This window comes from Thalassophryne amazonica, chromosome 11 (genome assembly GCF_902500255.1).
Source record: "Thalassophryne amazonica chromosome 11, fThaAma1.1, whole genome shotgun sequence".
Taxonomy (NCBI): domain Eukaryota; kingdom Metazoa; phylum Chordata; class Actinopteri; order Batrachoidiformes; family Batrachoididae; genus Thalassophryne; species Thalassophryne amazonica.
Window position 1 is genome coordinate 78,805,926 of NC_047113.1, and position 22,557 is coordinate 78,828,482.

Below are 22,557 nucleotides of genomic sequence, written 5' to 3' on the forward strand. Positions count from 1 at the left end.
TCCTTAATAATTACATACTTATCGTGTTTTTATTAAAATTGTCTAAAGTATGAGTCCTGAAATAAACACTTTTATCCCAGCGTGGAGGAAGAGGTGATGGTCTAGTGGTTAAGCGTTGGGCTTGAGACCAGAGGATCCTCGGTTCAAATCCCAGCTTGACCGGAAAATCACTAAGGGCCCTTGGGCAAGGTCCTTAATCCCCTAGTTACTCCCATTGTGTAGTGAGTACCTTGTATGGCAGCACCCTCACATTGGGGTGAATGTGAAGCATTATTGTAAAGCGCTTTGAGCGTCTGATGCAGATGGAAAAGTGCTATATAAATGCAGTCCATTTACCATTTATCCTCTGGAAAAGAAGCCTACCATATGAAGTTAATTTAATCATCTATGAACAAAAAACCTTTGTTAAAAGCATGTAATGCTTGAATCAAGTAATTTGTTTTAAAAAAGTATCAATTGATAAATTGAAATTAGACTACATATTAACAGTATTCTAAAAGTTAATATTTTATCAATGTCTTTCTAAATATGTTGACTTGATGGGCTCTTCACACACATAGAATTGTCCTCAAAAGTTTCCATCCCCCTGTTCTTCATATTGCTTGTTGCCCCCTTTAACATCAATGAAAGCTTGGAGTCTTTTGTGGTCGTGGACGAGGCTCTCTGATGGTGAAGGTGGATTGGAAACTTTAGAATTGTCCAGGTCTCCCTTGTAAAAGAGATCTTGATCTCAATGGGACTAACTTCGTTAAATAAAGGTTAAATTAAATTAAAAAGCTGCCACTAAATATGTCTTGGACTTTATTTTAATTTAATTCAATCTTTATTTAACCAAGTATTTACATCAGTTATGAAGAAATACAAACACTATGGCACTATATGGTAAATCTGTGTGGAGTGGACAGTTCTCAAAAACTGAGTGCAAGAAGGAGAAGAGTGAAGAGAGCCACCAGGACACCCAGACAACACAGAATAAATTACAGGCTTCTGTGGCTGTGATTGGAGACATTGTGCACAGTGCAAGTTTTGCATTTTTGCAGTTTTGCATGTCAGAGCCACAGACTGAGACCATCAAGGTGCTCCACAGAACACCAAAGGAGGTCCTTCCTACCTGTGGCAATCAGACTGTATAACTCCTCCCCCTTCTGCAGGATGAATACATAATGAACAGAGTTATTCAGTTATTAAGAGTCATATGTAATGTTGTCAGTCATCTTGTGCAGTATGTCTTCCAGTCATTTTGCATAAATCTGTTGCACTTATTGTAAAAAAAACAGATTGATTGATTTCTATTTAAAACTAACACTTTCTGTAATTGTGTATTTAACAAACCATAATTTACTGTTTGCTGTTTCTATTCTCTGGTAAAATAATTTCCTTCGGGATAAATAAAGTTTATCTTTATCTTTATTTCTTAATTACTCTTGTTTTAGGAGCTACAATGAGCAGGTTTTGTCCGAGTGACTCATCTTCTCCAGAACGAATCTTCGGTCAAAGTCACACCTGAACACAGGCGTGCTACCTTCATGTGCAGTAGGAAATGCTACAACCACCTGCTAGTTAGAAAAATGAAACATAAAAATGTGTGGTTTGTAATTGAAGATTTACTTAATTGTTTATTTGCGTTTTAAAATCGTATCAATTTCATATCTTATGTTTTTCTTTTTGGCAGATTTTTTTTCCAACTTTTCTATATTTTATTGATGACAATACAAGATGTCGGTTCTCATTATATTTCTCATTCAGTTCAGTTCAGTTTATTTCATTTAGCGCCAAATCACAACAAAGTTACCTCAATGCGCTCCACACAGGTAAGGTCTAACCTTCACAACCATTATATTACCAACTTACCAGCTCATTATATTCTTTTCTGATAACTGCACTGATTATGGATAAAAATGTTGTCATGTATAATTTGAATTCCAGCATCAGGCTGAAAGCAACAGAACGCATCATACTTTAATGATCCTGAGACGTTAATAAGACCTCTGACTGCACTTAAAGGTATCAGTACGTGACACCTGCTGTTCAGGTACAAAGGGGGGCGTGGCTACGCCTGATCAGGTATCATGGCAGAAGTTTTTCCAGCCCGACAACCGGCCTGAATTAGCCCGATGTTCTGTCGAATTGTGCTTCTCGTCGCATAACAACGTGCACTTACAAATTTTAACTTTTTTAAACTGATAATACAACGGACTTTTCTTAACGGATTTTAATAAATCCAGGCTTGTTTTAAAGCCCTTTGAAAGCTCTTTCCAATGAACCTATGCATGTGTGGGTGAAAAAAAACTTTTATGTAAAATGCAGAAATTTGGGGAAATTATGACAAACTGTGCTGCTTTTCTCGCTCTATTGTCGCTATTTGTTAACAGATTTTAATAAAAGTAGGCTTGCTTTAAAGCCCTTTAATTGCTCTTTCTAATGTAAAGTGTGGACATTTGGGTAAAATACGCCATTCTGTTCATTTACTGTGATGTTTTTTCCTGTCATCATAATTTTCGATGGATTTTTATAAATGAAGCCTTGTAAGTTGTATTCAAGCTGATTAAAAGCTCTAATGAACCCATACATGCCTGGATAAAAAATCCTTATGTATTAAAATATAAATCTGAAGTATGCCTTGACATTGTGGTCATTTATCTTGCTGCTTTTTCCGCTGTGATATTATTGCTCGTCTTTTAATGACAACATATATATGATTTTTACTAACATTTTATTACAAGTAGATATAAAGCCATTCAGAATTTATGACTTTTGACCCTCAGTCATGGTCAAAAGTACCACCCCCTATCCCCCCCAACCACACTGTTAAAATTTAAATACTGCCTGTCTGTTTTCGTAGTTGGTGCAGTTGATGGTGAAGCACTGGCTGCCTTTTTCCTCTCATTTCGCTTCTGTTTAACAGGTGCCATAACTGGCTCAAGGTGCTCTCTCCACCCTTAGTAATGGCCGCCGTGGGCACGCCGCTAGTCACATGACGTCCATTCTGGGTTTATATTTCCATGCTTTTAATCACAGAAATGACTCCGGTCCCACTTTCCACAAATCAGCAAGTGTCAGAGTTGAACTTTGATTTGTACCTCTGTTACTGTGCACGTCCAGACTGCTTGGGGTTTTTAATGGAAATACATTGCGATCAGAAGGGACATTTTATCTGATGTGAGTGAAAAATCTGTGATACAAAATCCATTATATACAATGTTTATTACACAGTAAAATCACCAGTGTAAAACTAACACTGACACCGTTAAATTAACACTGACAGTGTACATGTGATCCTACTCACCCTGGACAGGGTACGCGGACAAACAAACACATTCACACCTACGGACAGTTTAATGTTTCTAGTCCACCTAACCTGCGTGTCTTTGGATATGGGAGGAAGCCAGAGCACCCGGAGAAAATCCACACAAATGGGGAGAACACGCAAACTCCACACAGAAAGACCACAGGTGGGAATCGATCCCATGACCTTCATGCCGTGAGGCAACAGTGCTAACCACTAAGCCACTCTCCCCAAAGCAGAAACAAAAAGATATATAAATGTGCACATATATATTGGATGTATATTGATGACTAGCATGTTCTCTGTGGGGATCCATTGGCTCTAGAATGGGTTGTGTTTATAAAATAGGTAGCTGACATTTTTCAAGGGTGATAATAAATTCTGCAAAGTTTCTATAATGATTTTAACTGAAAGTGCAGGAAATTAAAATGAGAAAGTTTTGTAAATAATTGTATTTATTCTTTGTCCCCTTTAGTTGAAGTCGCGTTTCACAGTGAGATATTTCCTTTCTTCAGAGCTCATCTGGTTACCAGCGACTGATTCATGGTGACAAGGTCCATTGTTCACTGTTGTTACCTCATATCCCTAATATCTCCAAAAATATTTGTTCTATCAACTTTCCATTTTCACGGCGTTCATCCTTGACCCAAAATATATCAACATACCAAAGACACACACACACACACACACACACACACACACACACACACACACACACACACACACACACACACACACACACACACACACACACACACACACACACACACAGCCACACGCACAGAGAAACACAGCCACAGACAGAAACACACACACACAGATAGACACAGAGAGATGAGACACACACACACACACACACACACACACACACACACACACACACACACACACACACACACACACACACACACACACACACAGCCACACGCACAGAGAAACACAGCCACAGACAGAAACACACACACACAGATAGACACAGAGAGATGAGACACACACACACACACACACACACACACACACACACACACACACACACACACACACACACACACACACACACACACAGAGAGACATACACAGACACACACATAGAGACACACACAGACACGCACATACACAGAGAGACACACACAGCCACACAGAGACACACACACACACACACACACACACACACACACACACACACACACAGCCACACGCACAGCCACACACAGCCACACACACACAGAGACACACACACACACACATAGACACAGAGAGACACACACATACACAGAGACACACACACAGACACACACACACACAGAGACATACACAGACACACACAGAGACACACACAGACACACACACACACACAGATAGACAGAGAGAGACACACACATACACAGAGACACACACAGACACACACACACACACACAGAGACATACACAGACACACATATAGAGACACACACAGACACACACACAGACACACACAGACAGACATACACAGACACACACACAGAGACACACACAGACACACGCACAGCCACACACAGAGACACACACGCGCGCGCACACACACACACACACACACACACACACACACACACACACACACGCACAGAGACACACACAGACACACACACGGACACACACACACATAGACACAGAGAGACACACACATACACAGAGACACAGACACACACACACACACAGACACACACACACACACACACACACAGACACAGACACAGAGAGACACACACATACACAGAGACACACACACACACAGATAGACACACACATACACAGACACACACAGAGACACACACACAGACACACACACAGAGACATGCACACACACACACACACACAGATAGACACAGAGAGACACACATACACAGAGACACACACACACACACACACACACACACACACACACACACACACACACACACACACACACACAGATAGACACAGAGACACACACATACACAGAGACACACACAGAGACACACACACAGACACACAGACACACACACACACACACACACACAGATAGACACAAAGAGACACACACATACACAGAGACACACACAGAGACACACACAGACACAGGCACACACACACACACACACAGACATACACAGACACACACACATAGAGACACACACACACACACACACACACACACAGATAGACACAGAGAGACACACATAAACAGAGACACACAGACACACACACAGACATACACACAGACACACACACACACACACATAGAGACACACACAGACACACACACACAGACACACACAGAGACACACACACAGACACACACAGAGACACACACAGACACACGCAAAGAGACACACACAGCCACACACACAGACACACACACAGAGACACACACACAGAGACATACACAGACAGACACACGCACACAGACACACACACATACAGACACACACAGAGATGCACACAGATACACGCACATAGAGACACACACAGAGACACACACAGACACACAGAGACTCACACATGTACACACACACACACACAGAGACACACACGTCGTTTGACGTATTTGTGATGTTCAGACGGTGAGAACTGATCAATGAAGTTGAGGATCAGCAGCAGCATCACTGAGCTTGTTACGGTCTGTTTTAACCAGCAGGGGGCAGTGTTGCACAAAAAATGAGGACAACCTGGATCCAGAAAGAACTGAGAGGGGTTTCATTTCCACCAGTCAGCAAAACTTCTCCGCTGAAAGTCAGGCCGACGTCAAACATTCTATACAGACTGACGTCACAGACTGGAACACAGACTGATGTCGTTCAGTGGGCATCATGAGGCTGCTGCAGAGCATGATGGGTAAAAAACAGAAGTCACCAGAGCTTCTCAAAAGGTTTACAGTTTAAGTGAAGAAACAGAGCTTTGACTCGTCACGTAGACGTGAAGCTGAAGGTTTGATTCCCGTCCAGTTACAGTCTGAACAAAAACGTCTTTCCTCAGAATCTCAACCAACTGTGCCAAAGGCCTATAGCGCCATCTCGTGGCAGTTGAATTAAATGAAAGAGTGATGACGGGTTCCGACGGGTATCGACCCCAATGACTGTTTCTGACCCGTTAACAAATGAGGGGAAAAAAGTCGAATGAATCTGAGTCCTTTAAGTCATCACACTCATCTGTGTTCAGGGACGTTTTGCCAAATAAGAGTCTTCCTTCCTGCACATGACCTCTGACCCCTGAGCACATCTGCTGGTAACCTGAACCCCTGAAAACACAAAGACACATTTTGTGCTTCAGCCAGTGAAGACAACGAACCATCTGCTGAACACAATTAATGACTCCAACAAGCCACTCACATCCTCAAAATCATCCCAAACACAAAACTGACACATTTAGTCAATTAGAGAAAAAAAATCATCAGCATAGAAACACAACATTAAATATGATTTAAAAACAAAAACAGAGGACGCGACAGACATGTCCAAGTCCTGAATGTCAAAACCTCAGTCTGAGTCCACATCTCCAGTGACTTTAGACTAGCCAAAATGGTCAACAGACAGAGACGAGGACACAGTGAAGAAGGATGCAGGAATAGAGATTAGGAAAGGACACAGAACACTGGTAAGGTTAGACCTTACTTGTGTGGCCTTGAGGCAACTTTGTTGTGATTTGGCGCTATATAAAAGAAATCAATTGAAACTGAAATTGAAAAGAACAAAGCAGAAAAAGTCTCCTCTTCAAAGAGTTCAGCAGAACTGTACTTTTGAACATGAGAAGGCAGAAAGCAGAGACATGTCCACCACGATTGTCCTTTCTGAGTTCAAGGGCTCGAGCGGCTGTGACTGGAGTCTTAGTAGTTGCTTCATCAGTGACAGTTTGATAGTCGACTGCATCAAAGAAAAACTTTGGGTTTTACACACACAAGGACAATTTTCTTGACTGATGCAGCGCTGAGGTATTTTCTCTGAAGAAACCCAAAAGTGCTCCATCAGCGCCGTGAAGTTCTGTGGTTGACCTCAGCCACTGGAATGTTTCTGGGTAGAGTCCAGCCGGCTGACAACAGAGTCTGTGAAATAAAGCAGACGTGACAGAGTCTGAACACAGTCCTCCAGACCCAACAGGACGTTAGCATCAGGACCTGGTTGTGGTCTTTCTATGACATCAGCCCCTTTTGTGGTTTAAAAATGTTCCTAGGCTTTGGTGGAGCCTAGACATGTACCCTGACAAAGGCAGTGAGTGAACAGATAGATGAACAGCTTCATCCTCTAGTTGGTAACACAGAAGCTCATCTTGTACATCTCCTAATTAAAAATAACTTAACTTGTATATCTCCTAATAACTCCTCTTGTATGTCTCCTAATTAAAAAAAATAACTCATCTTGTATGTCTCCTAATTAAAAAATAACTCCTCTTGTATGTCTCCTAAATTAAAATAACTTATCTTGCATGTCTCCTAATCTAAAAAAATTACTCATCTTGTGTCTCCTAAATAAAAATAACTTCTCTTGTATGTCTCCTAATTTAAAAGATGACTCATCTTGTATGTCTCCTAATTAAAAATAGCTTCTCTTGTATGTCTCCTAATTAAAAAGATGACTCATCTTGTATGTCTCCTAATTAAAAATAGCTTTTCTTGTATGTCTCCTAATCTTTAAAAGATGACTCATCTTGCATGTCTCCTAATTAAAAATAGCTTCTCTTGTATGTCTCCTAATTAAAAATAGCTCCTCTTGTATGTCTCCTAATTGAAAAATAACTCCTCTTGTATGTCTCCTAATTAAAAAAACAACTCATCTTGTATGTCTCCTAATCTAAAAAAAATACTAATCTTGTATGTCTCCTAAATAAAAATAATTTCTCTTGTATGTCTCCTAATTTAAAAGATGACTCATCTTGTATGTCTCCTAATTAAAAATAGCTTCTCTTGTATGTCTCCTAATTTAAATAATAACTTATCTTGTATGTCTCCTAATTTAAAAAAAATGAGTCATCTTGTATGTCTCCTAATTTAAAAAATAACTCATCTTGTATGTCTCCTAATTTAAACAACTCATCTTGTATGTCTCCTGATTTAAGAAACAACTCATCTTGTATGTTTCCTAATTAAAAAAAGAATAATCTTGTATGTCTCCTAATTAAAAACAATTCATCTTGTATGACTCCTAATTTTAAAAGCAACTCATCTTGTATTTTTCCTCATTTAAAAATAACTCCTCTTGTATGTCTCCTAAATTAAAATAACTCATCTTGCATGTCTCCTAATCTAAAAAAAATTACTCATCTTGTATGTCTCCTAAATAAAAATAACTTCTCTTGTATGTCTCCTAATTTAAAAGATGACTCATCTTGTATGTCTCCTAATTAAAATAGCTTCTCTTGTATGTCTCCTAATTAAAAATAACTCATCTTGTATGTCTCCTAAATAAAAATAACTTCTCTTGTATGTCTCCTAATTTAAAAGATGACTCATCTTGTATGTCTCCTAATTAAAAATAACTCCTCTTGTATGTCTCCTAATTGAAAAATAACTCCTCTTGTATGTCTCCTAATTAAAAAAAAATTAATCTTTTATGTCTCCTAATTAAAAATAACTCCTGATTAAAAATAACTCATATTTCTCCTAATTTAAAAAACAACCCATCTTGTATGTTTCCTAATTTAAACTTAACTCCTCTTCTATGTCTCCTAATTAAAAAAAACCCTCTTGTATGTCTCCTAATTTAAACAACTCATCTTGTATGTCTCCTAATAACTTCTCTTGTATGTCTCCTAATTAAAAAAAATGACTATTCTTGTATGTATCCTAATTTAAAAAGAACTCATCTTGTATGTCTCCTAATTTAAAAAATGACTAATCTTGTATGTCTCCTAATTTAAATAATAACTCATCTTGTATGTCTCCTAATTTAAAAAAATGAGTCATCTTGTATGTCTCCTAATTTAAAAAATAACTCATCTTGTATGTCTCCTAATTTAAACAATTCATCTTGTATGTCTCCTGATTTAAGAAACAACTCATCTTGTATGTTTCCTAATTAAAAAAAGAATAATCTTGTATGTCTCCTAATTAAAAACAATTCATCTTGTATGACTCCTAATTTTAAAAGCAACTCATCTTGTATATTTCCTCATTTAAAAATAACTCCACTTGTATGTCTCCTAATTTAAAATAACTCATCTTGCATGTCTCTTAATCTTAAAAAAATTACTCATCTTGTATGTCTTCTAAATAAAAATAACTTCTCTTGTATGTCTCCTAATTTAAAAGATGACTCACCTTGTATGTCTCCTAATTAAAACTAACTCCTCTTGTATGTCTCCTAATTGAAATATAACTCCTCTTGTATGTCTCCTAATTTTTAAAAAATAATTCATCTTTTATGTCTCCTAATTTAAAAAAACTCCTCTTGTATGTCTCCTAATTTAAACAACTCATCTTGTATGTCTCCTAATTAAAAAATGACTAATCTTGTATGTCTCCTGATTTAAAAAACAACTCATCTTGTATATTTCCTCATTTAAAAATAACTCCTCTTGTATCTCTTCTAATTTAAAATAACTCATCTTGCATGTCTCCCAATCTTAAAAAAATGACTCATCTTGTATGTCTCCTAATTCAAAAAATGACTCATCTTGTATGCCTCCTAATTTAAATAACTCATCTTGTTGGGAAAGTGTAGTGACACGGACCCACAACAGGGGGCGCAAATGAACGGTCAATAGATGAGCCAAAATATAACAATTTAATGTTGTGAATGTGCACAACGAACATACAGACAATCACAGAATATCATAACAGTCAATACACAGAGGTGACGTGTGGGCAGGCTCGAGGATAGAAGACGTCTGTCCTAAGAAGAGCCGGAACCACACGATTTCCGCCGCCCCAGAACCTGGTGAATACTGGAGCCGCCAAGTCCCGAATTCCCAGGTGATCACCGTCCCCGACTGTCGGATCTGGTACTGCTGGCGAAGAACAAAGACAGTCAAGTGTGGGTGTGTGTACACCCAGTAACAACAACGGTGGGAATGCCACCTCCACCTCTCACTCAACACGTTGCAGTGGTCTCAGAGGAAAAGGAGCGCCGTCATGCACAGCCTCCACCAAAACGACCGGTTCTCCTGCAAACACTCACAATCACAGATTTATAAATCTCAAAAAAAAAAGGCTGAGAGTAGTACCTCCTATGAAGTATGATATCTCGGCAACGAGGTGGAGATGACGTCTGGTCTTTATGGAGTGAGATGATGTTGAGTAGATGGGTGACAGCTGTCAAGAGGTAATGAGCGACAGCTGTCACCCCCGGCTGTGTCCATGGCGGCAGCGCCCTCTCCTGCCTGAAGCCCGCATTTCAGGCAGGGCGCCCTCTGGTGGTGGGCCAGCAGTACCTCCTCTTCTGGCGGCCCACACAACACATCTTGTATGTCTCCTGATTTAAAAAAACAACTGTTGGGTATTTTCTCCTCCAAACATTTTTAAAACCTTTAACAAGACAAACAGAGTCAAGAAACACCAGTGAGACAGAAAGTCAAATTTTACGCGCGGAGTGCGGCCAGGCTGTACACCAAGGCTACACTAAAGTCTGGCCTGCTTTTCCGCTCTTTTTATTAAGAGACGCCCTCATCACATAAACAAGAAACTTGTCCTAAGGGTGGGGGTGATGACGCAAGACAAGTTTCTTCCCATAACATAAACGCATACGTCAATAAGTGCAGCTGTAAGGAAGAACACTTTCAGGTCAGCACATCTCGTTCGTCTGTTGCAGGTATCAGCTGTTCTGCATCTGCCTGAAGTGTCCTGTCTTCCACACTCCTTCACACTAAACACCACATCACAATAGTCAAAACGTTCTCTTACTCCCAGTCGTTAGAGGCTGCGAAAACAAAGTTATATTATAATAATAAGTACATCCAGCCCTTCATTCCCAGCTCAGATTGACCCCAGAGTGCTAAAACAAAATTGAATTCTCAGGATTGCATTAAGACAGGTGCAAAACAGCACATCTCCGTTCTCATGAGAAAGAAGACAAAGCTAAAACAAGGTTGAATAACACGTACATTCTCAGGGTGAAGTGCAAAACAGCACAACACCGTTCTCATGAGAAAGAAGACAAAGCTAAAACAAGGTTGAATAACACGTACATTCTCAGGGTGAAGTGCAAAACAGCGCAACACCGTTCTCATGAGAAAGAAGACAAAGCTAAAACAAGGTTGAATAACACGTACATTCTCAGGGTGAAGTGCAAAACAGCGCAACACCGTTCTCATGAGGAAGAAGACAAATGTACAAATGTTTAACAGTGATAACATATATACAAAATCCTTAACATTCCCCTCCTGTTTATCGCCTGTTAAACATACAGTAGGCATCACTCAGCTTAGCACTTCTTTTTGAGATTTTCACTAAGAGGTTCATCATGGTATGTTCTCTCTCTAGGCTTACACCCCAGAGGTGATGTCGTCATTGTCACCATCATCGGTGTCTGGGTCATCATACTTCCATTGGTCTGGGTACAGGTCAGGAGAGCCATCGTCCTCCTCGTTGTCGTCTGTCCCCAGAAGTGGATATGATGCTGGACCCCCTCCTGGTCCTGGACTTATTGCTGTGGTTATCATTCTATTTACAAGGCCTCGGAGACATGGAATACAACAACATCCACACAATGTTAGAATTGCAGCAAATACTGCTATAGACACTAATAGTGAAGAAATCAAAGACCTCCATTTTCCCATCCCTTCCAGCCACCAATCCCAGCCTTCGGTGTTTACTCCACTGTGCTCTTTCATCTTCCTGTTCAACGTCCTCAGCCCGTCAATGGCTTGAGTGAGACTGCCGTCTGCAGCCGTGTTGTTGGGAATGAATGTGCAGCATGGTTCTCCGAACATGGCACAAACACCTCCTTTCTCTGCCAACAACATATCCAGAGCAATACGATTCTGGAAGGCCATAAGGGACGTGGCTTCTAACTGTGAATGGACAGCCTTAAATCCTTCCTCAGTCCAATTTCCTAATTTCTGTACATTGTAGTGGATGTAGTTTATTCTGTCCACGTTTTTATTAATTGAGCACCACCAACAGATGGAAGATTCGAATCCAGCTGCTATTTGATTAACCAGTTTATACTCGTCAGGCACTCCCCTGGGGACTCCTATTGCGTCAATATATGTTGGATTTCCCACTCCTTTCCAATCTCTTTTCACTCTATGTCTGGCTATGCCTTTCTGCCAATCTTCAGGAATAAGAGAGGCTGCATATGTCGTAACGTCTTCAGGGGTCATGGGTATGGCTTCAACTGGTAACAATAATGATATTAATGCACAATAACCTGACACATTCCGTGGCAGTCTGTCAAAGAGTCTGTTATCCCCACACCACCACCATACGTCACTCCTCCCGACAGGTTTGAATGTGGGAGTACTATGGACCACATTCTTACACCAGGCGGTGTGGTTTAAGCTACCCAAAGTCTTACTTGTCCCTGTCAAGTGTACACATGTATGGTTAGCATGCCCAACTTTGCTTGAGAATAAAGGTTTAATCTTAGTCAATTTGGTCACTGGATAGATCTTGTCCCACTTAGAACAATTGTTGTTTGCCGCAATGTATGTCTGTGTCATAGCAGTCAGTAGACAGTCTTTGGGTAATGCTGCCGGTATTACCTGTAATATAGGTCTGGGTCCCATACATACAACACAGTCCTTCTTTGCTGCTAGTCCTGCTTGTTCTGCCATTAAAAGCCAATTGTTATTTTGTCCGTCTGTAGTTACTAGGAACCAGTCATCTGCCTTCATGTCTTTTGTGCCTTGTACAGACACCCCCTTTGCTTGTATGGGCACCCCCTTTGCTTGTATGGACACCCCCTTTGACGTACTTAATTCGGTCAATATTGGTTGCTGTACTCTATCTGTTTCACAGAGGAAGAAATGGAAATACGGATCTTTTCCTTGTTTGTATACCCAAAGGAGGAACAACCAACAGTCTCCCTTTATATCAGGTGGGAATATGGTTCCTTTTTCTGTGGTATTCACCACTATAGACAGCTTATCATCTGTTTGATACATTTTGAGAATTTGACTCTGGTACTTAGCCCACTCGGTTTGTGCCCATCTTGGTGTCCATCTACTCCATTCATCGGCTACCAACGTTTCCCATCTCCTATCTTGTTGATCGTTGGTCATATACCATGAGAAACTATTTCCGTAATTAGTCCCTCTGTCACCATCCGGCATTCCATGGGTAAGACCACTATATGGTACAGAGATGATCACAGATGTATTTCTAGGAATGCAGGCTTGTACACCAAATCGGTACGCATTATTCCCATTACAGCTATGTACTGTGGCATTTATTATCGGACTGGGGTCTTCGTTACTTCTTTTTGGTCTCTGCAATCTGTGGATGTGATCCTTATTATCATGTCCCGTGCTCATGGCTTTTAATAATAATCCCAATTCAAAAAGAAAAGTAGCATAACAAGGACTGTCCGTGGGGTCCAGAAACCCTCGTTCTTTTCATTTTTTTCTTTCGCCATTTCTGCACACTACAGCACACCTATGTTCAGAACAGTGGCTTCTTAATGTCTTCTGCTAGCTTTCGTGTCTAACCTGGATCTTAACACCAAGCTCACACACTATTACTAGTCTTGTCCTACTGTTCTTACTGTTTGTCTGTGTCTGCAGAAATGACTTTCTTACAGTGAGCTAAATGAATCCATGTACTTCTTTCCCCAATTTTCAAAGCTGTGGGTGTTGTGAGTAGTACTTGATAGGGCCCTTCCCATTTAGGTGAATGCCAGTGTTTTCTCTTGATGCTTCTTATCAACACCCAGTCTCCAGGTACCACTTTAGGGTCTTCCTGTGGAGAAATGGGATCATCAGTGTTTGGAACTCTCCCTCGTTGTCCTTCTAACATTTTTCTCATGTAATCCGCCAAATTGGCTTCCTCAGGTACATCCCAAATTTGTCCATAATATGGCAATCGATATTTTCTGCCAACAATGTTTCATACGGTGTCAACCCCATGGTACTAGTTATGTTTATATACATTTTACCAAATCTACACAATGCGTCCATGGTCTGCCTGTTTCCTCCATTGTCTTTCTAAGTCTGTTTTTTACTGTTCCATTCATCCTTTCCACTAATCCGGCACTTTGTGGATGATAAGAACAATGATTTTTGAGATTAACCTGTAGTGCTTCTCCTACGTATTGCACTATTGTATTAACAAAATGCGCTCCATTATCTGAATAGACTGTTTCTGGTATTCCAAATCGTGGGATGATGTCTTTGCATAATGCTTTAGCCACTGTAAGTGAATCTGCATGTTTTGTAGGGAACAATTCTACCCATTTTGAGAAGGCATCAATTATGACTAAACAAAATTCCTTCCCTTCATGTTTACTCAGCTGTATATAATCCATATGAATCACTTGAAAGGGATATTGTGGTGTTGGAAATTTACCTCTTTGGGGTCTCAAATTGCCTTGTGAGTTGTGTTTTGCACATATCATGCATGCTCTACAATGCTGTTTTGCATATGCATCGAACCCATAAAGACAAAAATAGATTGCAATTGCGATATCATACCCCCTGATGAGACATGCGTCACGCCATGGCTCATAATAGCTGCCCATTTAAACATATTTTTTGGCAATATGGGTTTCTTTTGTGGTCATACGTACAAGTCATTTGCATACGTAGCGCCTTTAGCTATCCACATTTGTTTTTCTCTGTCTGTTGCCTGCTGTTGCATGTCAGCAAGCAGTGTACGACCTAAATGCAAATCTGGAGTAGTTTCCTGTACAACAAAAATAGAAGAAGCTGCTGCTGCCTCTTTTGCTGCTCTGTCAGCAAAATCATTTCCTTTTGAAACACTGTCAGAGCCATTGGTGTGAGCCGCACATTTGCATATAGCAATTTGTTGAGGCAACTTCACAGCTTGCAGTAGGGCAGTTAGGAGTGTGGCATGAGTCACTGGCTTTCCAGACGATGTCACCATTCCACGCTCCTCCCACAGTTTTGCAAACACATGCACTGTGCTGAAAGCGTACTGGCTGTCCGTATAAATTGATACGGCCGTACCTTGAAACAGATAGCAAGCTGCAGTTAAAGCAACTAATTCAGCTGCTTGTGCTGAAAATGACGATGGCAATGAAGCAGAATCTAATACTTCTGAATTTGTGACGACAGCATATCCAGATTGCGTTTGGCCATAAGCATTTTTGGTGGAAGAACCATCCACATACACGATTGTACTGTTTGGGATGGGTGTGTCCCGGAGGTCTGGGCGTGCTTTTGTACAAACTGTTGCTACATCAAGACAATTGTGCGGCTCACCATCCTCAGGTAAAGGTATCAATGTGGAGGGATTCAATGTTGTACATCGCTTTATCGTAAGGTGTGGCTGTGATAATAGCAAGGACATGCACGAAAGATGTCTTGCTGGGGACAAAAGGCTCATGTTTGTCTGCAACAGAAGTGCAGAGACTGCATGTGGAACTTTCAATGTCAGCTGATGGAATAGAACAACATTACTGCTACTTTGAACAGCCATAGAGGCTGCAACAACAGCCTGTACGCATGGTGGTAAAGCACTTGCTACTGCATCCAATTTAGATGAGTAGTAGGCAACTGGCCTCAATTTTGAGCCATACACTTGAACCAAAACACTAGTCATGAACTTATTCTTACAATCAACTGTTTGAATGAATGGTTTACTATAATCTGGTAGTGCCAAAACTGTGGATGACACTAATGTTTGTTTTACTTTTACAAAGGCTTCCTCAGCATCTTTGTTCCATTCCAACACGGTTGACATTGAAATATCATCTTTGTACATCAAATCAGAAAGTGGACTAGTCAACTCTGCATAGCAAGGAATCCATGCCCTGCAGTAATTTGTCAATCCAAGAAATGACATCATCTGCTTTTTGGTTTGTGGTTTTGGAGCGTGCAAAATTGCTTCCTTCCTGTCAGACAGGATCGTGCGCCCTGTGGCTGATAACTCATGTCCTAAGTATTTTACTTTATCCCTACACAACTGAACTTTGTTTCTACTCACTCTGTGGCCATTGTCAAATAAGAAACATAATAATGCTACTGTGTCAGTTATGCAGTTTTCTCGTGTGTCAGAGGCAATCAAAATGTCATCAACATACACTAACAGTTGGCTATCTGCCGGTGGAATGAAATTGGCTAAACATGCTGACATGACTTGAGAATAAATAGTTGGACTCTCTGCGTAACCCTGCGGTAATCTGGTGAATGTATATCGTTGTCCTTTAAAGGTAAAAGCAAACCAGAATTGACTATCTGGATGTACTGGCACAGAGAAAAATGCATTACTTATGTCAATTACTGAGAAACTATTAGAATTTGGTCTCAGCGAATTTAACAAGGTGTGTGGATCTGGGACACATGGTGCTCTTTTAATCACAGCAGCATTTACTGCCTGCAGATCTTGAATCATTCTCCACCCCACTGAGGGCGGAGCCTTTTTTACCGGAAATATGGGTGTGTTACATGGTGAATCTGGACATGGCACTATTACTCCTGCTGTTAATAAATCCTCTATTACTGGCCTGATTCCGTCAATTGCATCAGGTTTCAATGGATACTGTCTTACACATGGTCTGTATTCTGTTTTTGGCCTTATAACTACAGGTTGTGCATTTTTAATCAGTCCTACATCTGAAGGACCTGTTGTCCACAATCCTGACGGTACTGAAGAGAGAAGAGCATCCTCTTCAGGACTCAACTGAAACACTCAGGATTGTGAAGTGGACGCATCAATGTGTGTTCCAGCTGTCAGCACCAATGAGACATTAACTGGCACTTTATACAACTTGGTTGATGGACTGAACTCCGTTCATGGGCCAACTCTACTCCAATCAGAGGCTGACAAAGCTGTTATGACTGTCAGTCCCAATTCTTGCCATTCTGTCAAATATGGCTTACAAAGTGACATATGTAATGGCATACCTGTAAATCTCAATTTTGATACATCTTCAGTGGCGCCTGTTACTGTTATGACAGCTGTTGAGTTGCCATCATGAATCAAATCGGTCATTGTCAGTTTCACAGGTGAAACATTTTTCAATTTAGTTCATAGTCACCATCCGGACCTGGAGGATCTTTATGCCACATTGTGACATGCAGGTCAGGTGGTGACATCTGTTGTTCAGGATTTTTTAGCAGGGCTGTCGCTTGCAAGACGACATCTTTACCCCATCCTGCAGCATCTTCTTCTGAAATGTCAAATGTATAGTAATAGTGGAATGTGGGGTCAGCGCTTTCTTCTCTTACCATGTTAACGCCTCCTGTGCGTTCAACAACTAATTTCCCTTGTTCCACAATTATGGACAAGCCCATGCAGTCAATCCGTCTCGTCCTAGGAGGTTAACTGGACATTGTGGCATGCTCAACACTGACATAGTACACGTCAGGCCAAATGGATCTGTCAACGTTATGGGTTTGGTGATAGGGACGTCTGATGTTTGTCCATTTGCAGAGCGAACCCTAAAGATTTCGTTGCTTAATTGATGGACAGGTATGTTGTCATTACATGTGGTTCTACATGCTCCTGTATCACAAAGGAATGTCACTGGTCGTCCATTTACCAACAAAGTCACTTCTGGTTTTGGTACCGGATTTCCCAGCAAGGCACACAGATCCATATCACAATCAGACTGCCTATCTGATGTGGAATCATGGATTATGGATTGAATGAATGAATGAATGAAAACTGTTTATTTCGAACATTTGATACAACAACAATTACAAGATAGATCAGTAAAGACAACAACAAAAAAGTTCCTACTGTGTACCCAACATGTCCGAAAAGGGGTAGGGTGAAGCATCAGCTTATTTATCCCTACCCCTTCTTCCCCACAACCAGTAATACCCTTTGCCACATATACACATAAATTCCTACACACCTAACCGATATCAATATATATATATATACATATATATACACACACATACATATACACATCAACATACACATATATACACATATACATATATACACGTATATATACACAAACATAAATATACACCTACACATACCTACTTACATACAAAATACTATATATTTACAAGCCGAAGCAAACAACAAAAACACCCTAACCCTCATTACCCTTCCTCCTCCCTATACCCAGAAAAAACCATATTTTTGTACCGCTGTTTGAACTGGTTCATGCTTGGACATTGCTTGAGCCCCACTCCCAATCTGTTCCACATCCTCACCCCACAGACAGAAATACAGAAACCTTTTAATGTTGTTCGTGCCCACTGATGCTTTAAATTAAATTTCCCCCTCAGACTGTAATCCCCTGATCTGTTAAAAAACATATTTTTAATATTTGCTGGAAGTAAATTGTTTATTGCTTTATACACAATTTGTACTGTTTGAAAATGAACCAAGTCTGTGAATTTTAATAATTTGGATTGTAAAAATAGTGGATTTGTATGATCTCTATAGCCAGTATTATGAATAATTCTTATAGCTCTTTTCTGCATTACTGATAGTGATTGTGTTGTACCTTTATAAGTATTACCCCATACCTCTGCACAGTACTGTAAATATGGTAAAACCAGTGAGCAGTAAAGAATGCGGAGTGAGTTGTGGTCCAGAATATGTTTCGCTTTGTTTAGAACTGAAATGCTTCTTGACAGTTTACTTTGTATATGTTTTATATGAGTCTTCCAGTTTATCTTATCATCTATTATCACCCCCAGAAACTTATTTTCATGTACCCTTTCAATATCTACCCCCTCGACTTGTAACTGAACCTGTATGTCTGTATTACAATAGCCAAATAACATGTATTTTGTTTTACTTAAGTTTAATGATAATTTATTTCTGTCAAACCATATTTTCAATTTTCCCATTTCTATACTGATCCTCCTCAATAACTCCTGCAAATCCCCCCCTGAACAAAAAATGCTTGTGTCATCTGCAAATAATACTAATTTTAATATTTTGGAAACATTGACAATATCATTTATATAAATTAGAAACAGTTTTGGACCCAATACTGACCCCTGTGGGACGCCACAAGCATTGTCCAAGCATGATGATGTATATTCCCCCAACTTCACAAACTGTTTTCTGTTACTTAAGTAGCTTCTCACCCAGTGCAACACCAACCCCCTAATCCCATACTGTTCAAGTTTACTGATTAATATGTCATGATTGATTGTATCAAAGCCTTTTTAAGGTCTATAAATATTCCAACTGAATGTAATTTGTGGTCTATGGCGTTTGTAATCTCCTCAACTGATTCTATTAATGCAAGTGATGTTGAACTATGTGCTCTGAATCCATATTGACTATCAGTAAGTAATTTATGTTTATTTATGAATTTGTCTAATCTATTATTGAATAACTTTTCTAATAATTTGGAAAATTGTGGAAGCAAAGAAACAGGTCTATAATTTGTGAAGTGGTGTCTATCCCCAGTCTTATACAGCGGCACAACCTTAGCTATTTTCATTTGATTGGGAAATTTACCGGTTTGAAATGATAAGTTACAGATGTATGTTAATGGTTCTACAATCCATTCAATGACCTGTTTTACCACCACCATATCAATTTCATTTAAATCGGTAGATGTTTTATATTTACAATTATTCACAATGTCTATAATTTCATTTCCATCCACTGCTGTGAGGAACATTGAACAGGGATTTCTTTCTATGAGATTATTATCCCAATCCTCAGGTTGGGAATCGGGAATTTTTTCTGCCAAGCTTGGTCCAATATTTACAAAAAAATTATTAAAACCGTTGACTACCTCATCCTTATTTTCCTTCTTGACATTATTATCAATGAAATACTGAGGGTAACTCTGTTTTTTATTACCATTTTTGATAATGCTATTTAATATATCCCATATTCCTTTAATATTGTTTTTGTTATTATATAATATGTTACTATAATATTCCTTCCTACATACCCGTATAATATTAGTTAATCTATTTTTGTATTTCTTATATCTATTTTCTGCCTCTTTAGTCTTTAGTTTTATGAATTCTCTATACAGTGTATTTTTCTTATTACATGCATTTCGTAACCCTTTCGTCATCCATGGTCGAGCTTGGATTTTTGTTTTCTGTAGTCTTGTTTAATTGGACAATTTTTATCATATAATGATGTAAATATTTGTAAAAAAGTTTCATATGCACTATCAACATCACTTTCACTGTATACCTTTTCCCAGTTTTGCTCCTGTAAATCCTTCTTTAGTGTGTTCATGTTTTCCTCTGTCCGCACTCGCCTGTATTTTATTTTCTCCTCTGGCTGATTCCGCCGATGGTTTCTATTATAAACGATGAAAACTGGTAGATGATCACTAATGTCATTGATTAATAATCCACTCACAGTGTTATTCTCAATATCATTGCTGAATATATTATCAATTAAGGTAGCACTATGGGATGTAATTCTGCTTGGCCTGGTGATTTTTGGATATAAACTCATACTGTACATTATACTGATAAATTCATCTGTTATTTTATGCTTATTTGGATTGAGCAGATCAATATTTAAGTCACCACAAATGAACACAGTTTTTTGATTAGTTTTTGAGAACATTTTTCCCATACAGTCAGTGAATGTTTCAATACTAGATCCTGGTGCTCTATATATACAGCTGACTAATACATTTTTGCTTTTTTCTTCACATATTTCAATAGTTATACATTCTAATAAGTTATCAATCACAGTTGTCATATTGTCTACTATTTTATAATCCATGTTCTTATCCACATACACAGCCACTCCTCCTCCACTCTTATTTTTTCTGTTTACACAATTAAATTCATATCCATCCAGTTCAAAATCCATTCCTTTATCTTCATTGATCCATGTTTCTGATATAGCAATTATGTTAAATATTTTTTTAAACTGACTTAAATATTCTTTAATGTTGTTAAAGTTTGCATATAGACTTCTGCTGTTGAAATGGATTATTGATAATTTGTTATCCGTTTTAATGATCCGATTAAACTGTTCATCTGTATAATAGCAACAACTGTCATTGATATTTGAGAAGAAATTATTGTCCGGGTCTATATCGTGCTCCAAGTCCAGTACATTGTGGTCTGTGTATTTAAATGTTCTCAGTTCTACTTTTCCATGATCAGCAATCCTTTGAGTTATATCCTTCTTGTCTCCAGATGTAGATGAATAGGTAGTAGATGAATAGGTTCCTCTGGTCTGTGTCATGGTGTTGTGATGTGTTTGTGTCCTCATACCTTATTGGTCATATCTGTCCAGATCCTCGCTTTAAGAAACACTATTGTTCATATTTGTCCAGCTCCTCGATGTTCCTTATTGCCATGACTTTTGCTTGTTCTGGTGATCCGTTCAGTTTGATGAATATTTTACAGTTTGAAGTCCATGTGTGCTGGATTTTTCCCTGTTTCTTCAAGAAGCGTGCTTTCCTGGCGATGTCGGCATTCCGTTTGGTGAGATGTTCATTGATGAATACGTTTGTCCCTTTCAGTTTTCTTCCTTGTTTTAACAGTGCTGTTTTGTGTTTTCTGTTGATGAATCTCATGATGACGGTTCGTTTATCACCGTCATTTCTCCGGGGCAGAGGGTGGCACGCTTCAATGTTATTTAAATCCATTTCTATACCTTTAGATAGGAGGAAATCAGCAACCTGTTTTTCCACAGAGCTGACCTCCTGTTCACTGGGCTCCCCTCCGCTCTCATCTGTTACCGCCCGTGCGTAGGACCGTGGTTTGATGTGAAGACCTGTGATGATGACGTCGTTGATTCTGGTGTACTGCTCCAATTCAGCCACTCTATTTTCCAGCTGCACCAGATGCCGGTCTTTCTCGGCATTCTGGAGCCGTAATGCCTTCACCTCCTCCACCAGATCCATGATTGATTTCTGTTGCTGCTTCACAACAGAAATCTCCTCTGATAAAAAGTCCAGAGATTTTTTAATATCGTCACCTTCCTCCGCTGTCAGAACCTTCTTAGGCCCCATGGTCGGCTTATGAGCAGCTTGTCGATCGCCGATGTTAACAGCCTGCGTTGTTTGTCACCGGGATGGATCTGCACTTCGCTGGTGCCGCGCGGCCTCGGTGTTTCCGCGCTGATGGATGCGCGGTGGCTGCACGAGGCCTCGGGGAAGCGGCACTCGTGACGCGCGGTTCTAATGACGCAGCGCGCGGCCTCAGTGAATTCACCACGTTGGGCCTCGGACGTTGTTGCTGTCCAGTCGCGGGGCTAAGTTGCCGGTTGAGGTGGTATTCCCCACTGT